The sequence below is a fragment of the Rhinopithecus bieti genome, unplaced genomic scaffold (genome assembly GCF_001698545.2).
Source record: "Rhinopithecus bieti isolate Rb0 unplaced genomic scaffold, ASM169854v2 scaffold_48739, whole genome shotgun sequence".
Classification (NCBI taxonomy): domain Eukaryota; kingdom Metazoa; phylum Chordata; class Mammalia; order Primates; family Cercopithecidae; genus Rhinopithecus; species Rhinopithecus bieti.
This window is the reverse complement of record NW_016820251.1, coordinates 1,582,222-1,587,925: the sequence shown is the minus strand read 5'-3', so window position 1 is coordinate 1,587,925 and position 5,704 is coordinate 1,582,222. Positions and strand designations below refer to the sequence as shown.

The 5,704-nt window shown below is 39.8% G+C and overlaps 1 long non-coding RNA gene across 1 annotated transcript in view; it reads right to left on the bottom strand.

Moving 5' to 3' along the window:
* Positions 1-1,052: 1,052 nt before the first annotated feature.
* The window catches only part of LOC108520376 (uncharacterized), a 9,847-nt gene continuing 5,195 nt past the window's right edge, over positions 1,053-5,704 (bottom strand). The window contains exons 2-3 of the long non-coding RNA XR_001882897.1: positions 2,499-2,579; positions 1,053-1,398 (exon numbers count right to left, since the gene is read on the bottom strand). This is a non-coding gene — a long non-coding RNA (uncharacterized LOC108520376). The remainder of the gene's footprint in view (positions 1,399-2,498; positions 2,580-5,704) is intronic.

Here is a 5,704-nt window from a genome sequence, read left to right as displayed (position 1 = left end):
CAGTCTGTAAATACAACATATTTTTCCTTTTGACACTTATATGGTTGTAGTAAGTAGTAAATTAACCCCAGTGTAGACAATGAAGCAACTAGGTTATTTTTTGGGAGGTGCTTGGTTCCTGCTGCTGCTCTGTGCCCTGTGTTCAGGCTGAAGACAAGGCCCTGACCCCTCACATGGGCCATTCTGAACAAGCATGACCCCAGGAACCCCAGCTTGAATGGCAAAGAGTTTTTAGGGTTTTATCTAAAGTTTCATCATGGGCAAGGATTGGAGAGAGATGCTTACGAGGGTGGCTACCTGCAAGATAGGGCCTGGTTCATGTTCTTTGTCCATTAAACCAGATTGTGGATGCTTTGTCTTTGTCTTGTGTCAGCCTTACAGAATATCAAATCATGAGAAACAGGAAGTGGTAAAGGTCTTTTCTCCAGCCTGCAGAGATAATGAATTCTTAAGAAAACTAAGATTAGGCCGGGTGCGGTGATTCATGCCTGTAATCCCAGCACTTTGGGAGGCCAACTCCTGAAGTCAGGAGTTCAAGATCAGCTTGACCAATATGTCTCTACTGAAAATACAAAAATTAGCTGGGCATGGTGGCATATGACTGTAGTTCCAGCTAGTTGGGAAGCTGCAACAGGAGAATTGCTCGAACCCACGGAGTTGGAGGTTGCAGTCAGCTGAGATTATACCACTGCACTCTAGCCTGGTTGACAGAGTGAGACTAAGAAGGAAAGAAAGAAAGAAAGAAAAAAAGAAAGAAAGAAAGAAAGAAAGAAAGAGAGAAAGAGAGAAAGAGAGAAAGAGAGAAAGAGAGAAAGAGAGAAAGAGAGAAAGAGAGAAAGAGAGAGAGAGAGAGAGAGAGAGAGAGAGAAAGAGAGAAAGAGAGAAAGAGAGAAAGGGAGAAAGAGAAAGAGAGAAAGGGAGAAAGAGAGAAAGAGAGAGAGAAAGAGAGAAAAAAAGAAAGGAAAAGAAAAGAAAGAAGGAAGGAAGGAAGGAAGAGAGAGGAAAGGAAGAGAACTAAGATTACACAAACTATTGTAAAAGATTAAACCAAAGGAATTGGTTAGGCAAGGGGCATTCTTTATTTCTAACTTGATTTTTCTTTCTTTTATTTTATTACTTTGAGGACTGTCTAGTCCTTTGCTCCTAAATTCTATGTTAAAATAAAATGAGTATGGTCTTGCTGGTTTAGAAGATTCCAAGACAATGATTCGAAAGCTGAAGAGTCACTCACAGCTGCTGGGCAAGTTTTCCGATGAACATTGAAGAAAAAACAGCTTGTTTCTTTGCCTAATGAACAACCAAACTCCTCAGTGTGGCATGGTCTTCAAGCTGGTTTCATAAACATGACCTGTTTTTCCCATCTTCTGTCTGTTGCTTTTCTTCCATAACGTGTGGGGTCTGGATTCAGAGAATACAAGAATCTGTGTCTCAGGGTCACAAATCAGAAACTCTGTTCACTTTCTGCCTTACAGCACTGTTTCTTGATTGTATGCATTTACTTCAAATGTTCTCATTACAGATCTAGAGATAGGGAAGCGTGTGGTCAGGATTCTTGTGCTTGTTGTTATAACACATACTTTGTCCTCAAGAGTGGAGCCAACAGGCTGAGCACAGCATGTTCTCACTCAGTCATGATGGCTGCAAGTGGCTGGCTTGGGCCCCCAGCTTCCCTAGGAGACACCTTCCTGACTCACCCGGTCATCTGGAGGGGAGAGTGTCAGGAGAGGCCAGCGATGGTCCTTCAGTGACTTGACTTATGCATTTAGACGAGAGTAGGGGTTGGTGGTCTAGAGGACATGGCTATATTAGAGCACACCCAACCCTGCTCTCAGGACTCAGAACACACATGTGAATGGGAAATTGGCCCCGACCACTGTCAGATGTGTGCTGGCCTGTTTGGGGACCACACAAGATTCAGTAGAGGGCATAGAAAGGTCATCCAACATAGGGTCCCTTTGGCTGCCACACTTAAAACCAGCTTGGGTTAGTTATGAAGGAGAAAACTCTTAGGCTTCCAGGGAGCATGAGAACTTTCAAAGCAGTGGGCTTTAGTCCTTCCTTAGAGAAGACATTTACCATTCCATAGTACTTTCAGCAGAAAGCCTTTCCTTCACTGTGTAGTTTAGTTATGATTTGATCCTGCCTATGGATATTTTTCTTTCTATCATTTAAATTTTAGATAGTGCTATGAATTACTCATTTTCCATAAAGAACACTACTCTAATGATTATTAGATTTCAGAATTTCATCTGTCTGTGAAAGCTGACTTTTGGCAGCCTGTGACACTCATACATTCCTTCTTACAATTCAGATTTCCCTCCGGAATCCTTGGTCTCATTTCAGATTAGAATCAGCTATCTTGCCTTATGTTCTCATGGGGTTCAATCTTATAGTGAATTCAGGTGAGAGAAATAGTTTCAGAACTATGATCATAGTACTTGGAAAACAATTCACTCCAGTGACCCCACAGTCACTGTTTCTCTGGCAGAATGAATTACCTTTCCCTTGGAATGTTTCTCCAAAATAGATTGGCTCAGGTCCCTTATGGCACAGATGCTCCTTTGATCCTTCTGTCAAATCTAAACACAAACACCAATTAGACATGTTCTGCTCCAAGATCTCAGTGGGCATTTTGCATTGCCTTCTAACCAATATGCTGGCTCGAATTGTCTCATTGTTTCACATCCAAAGTATAGGACTGAACTCACTCTTCCTGATCTCCCAGGAAACTTGTGTAGGACCCTAAACAGTATTTAAGAGGAATAAAACCTTCAGTGTGGATTTTCATTTAAGAGATGGAACAGTCCTGGGACTGTGTATATGTATTTCATGGTGTAATGAGCAGCATTACACTTCCTTTCTTTCCTCTAAAAGAAAAGCCTGGATAGGTAATACCCAATTTAGCAAAAATTTAAAAGTGCTGTCAATTCCAGATAAAATTGTGATTCATAATATGGATCAAACTGTATGTTAACATTTTAAATTTTAATGTCATATCTATTTAATGAGATTCTTGATGTCTATTTTAGTAAATGATTTTCTCAGCTATACTGAGGAATATAATAATAGAAGTAATTATTCTTATTTTAATATGAATGAATATTTTAATAATTGCATTTAATAGTTGATAAAATTTTGTCTGTTTTAGAAGCTGATTGTAACTTGTTCTTTAGCTTTAGGCCCTTTCAAGCTAATTGGAACAGAACAGAGTTAGTTAAATATAACTATAAACCAAAATGAAAAGTTTGCCTAATAAGTTTTATTAGTTAAGGCTTGGGGTTATTTTCCTAGGATTTCACTTGTAACACATGAAACACTCTTCCTAAAAACATTATTCTATATTGCAAAATATGTATTGTTTTTCTTAAGGGGAACTATCTTTTCTATAATGATTGTCTCTCTGAACACTGTTTTAAGCTACTTTCGGCATCCTCAATGCTCAGGTTTGAGCTAAAGCCCCATCAGATACATCTCCAGCATCTGGTGCTGCCATCTGGTGTTTTCTTTTAAAGTAATGCCTTCTGAGCTATCAAATAATATTATTGACTTTTTCCTCCTTTGTGTTATCCCCAAATGTATTGGAGAAGGTGCCCTTATTAGATAAACTCCAGTTATTTAGTGCTAGAGTTACATATTTGATTTGAAGCTACAAATGTTCTTCTCTGGGTAAGTATCTTATTCTTTACAGGCAAAACTCGCAGTACGAAGAGCATAATCAGAAAAACTCAGGAGGGCAGGATAGATATTCTCATATTTTCAAATTCTGTATGTGTGCATGTGTATCTATTGGGTAAGAAGAATTTGGAATTTAGGGGAAGGCGTGGAAGACAGGGAACTAATTTTACTGAATAACTTTATGTCTTAGTCCATATGTGTTGCTATAACAAAATACCAAAGACTGAGTAATTTACAAAGAACAGAAATTTATATTTCACGGTTCTGGAGGCTGGGAAGTCCAAAATCAAGGTGCCAGCAGGATTTTTATGAACTTGTGAGGAATGCTCTACTTCCAAGATGGTAATTAGTTGCTAGATCCTCCAGAGGGGAGAAATGCTGTGGTGGAAGGGATGGAAATGCGAGAAGGGTGTTCCCTCTTCTAACTTTGAGCCCTTTTATGTGGGTGTTAAGCCCATTCATAAAGGTGGTATCCCCACAACTTAATCACCTCACAAAGGCCACACCTCTTAACATTGTTGCACTGGGAAATATGATCCACTGTGAATTTTGGAGGAGACACCACCATTGAAACTGCAGCACTTTATGATTAGCACTTTATATACATGATGTCATTTTAATTCTCATTATAATACTATAAGATAAACATTATTTTCTGACTTTCTAGGTTGGGAGACTGTGGTTAAGCAACTTGCTTAAAGTCATACACTGGGTTTGAAAGTGGCTGTCAGAGCCATTCTGTCTAATTCCACAGATTCATATATTTTCATGTCACTATGAAAGGGGCATAGAAGTGACATAAAAAATGGGTATTGCTACCCTGCCAACCTGTGAGTGTTAGGAAAAAGAGGACAGAATTCCATTCATTCACTAATACTTATCATTAGGCCTTGGACTAAGTACTAAATATAGAGTCATAAAAATATAGGCATAGTTCTTGACCTCATGGAGTTTTTAGTCCTATTGAGGAAATTGTATGGAATTTTTTTAAAATATACAATTTAAAATTGTGTTATGATGGTGTGGAATGGTGGAAGACAGACATTCAGGATCTTGGCTAGAGAAAATCTATGGGAGGAAGATATTTCAGCTAAGACATAACAGGTGTGAACACACTAGCCAAGATGAAACACGTGGAGGAAGGGAATGGTTAGAGAAAAAGACATTCGGATAAAGGGCAGCATGTATGAAGGTTCTAAGGTAAGGAAGATCTTATAATGAAATGAAAGAGTGCACATGTGGCCAGGGCCTAATATGAGAGGGAACAGGCACATGGATGAGGCTGAAGAGGTAGCATAGTTTCCTCCAGCTGCTCTGTGGACACAGGGACATCAGTTGTTTGGTTACTGCAGGAACCCAGGTGACAGCTGGTGATGGCTTGGCCTATCATGTTGGTAGCAGAGATAAAGATAAAGTACAATGGGCAGATCTTGGTGATAGGTGGGATGTGGAGGGTAAGAAAGAGGGTCAAGGATGACTCCCAGATTTCTACCTTGAGCGACTGCACTAGTAGTGCCATTTTCTAAGATGAAGAATACTGTGGAAGGGTTGGATTTGGGGAAGTAAGATCTATAGTTTAGGCCAGGCATGGTGGCTCATGCCTGTAATCCCAGCACTTTGGGAGGCCGAGACGGGTGGATCACGAGGTCAGGAGATCGAGATCATCCTGGCTAACACGGTGAAACCCCATCTCTACTAAAAAATACAAAAAAAAAATTAGCCAGGCATGGTGGCAGGCACCTGTAGTCCCAGCTACTCGGGAGGCTGAGGCAGGAGAATGGCGTGAACCCGGGAGGTGGAGCTTGCAGCAAGCCAAGAAGCACCACTGCACTCCAGCCTGGGTGACAGAGCAAGACTCAAAAAAAAAAAAAAAAAAAAAAAAAAAAAAAAATCTATAGTTTAATTCTGTCCATATCAAATTCAAAATGCTTATGAGATTTTTTAGTTAAGCTGAATCTATGAGTCTGGAACACAGAAGGGAGGACTGGGCTGGGATATACATTTATGCATTATTAACATATATTTAAAG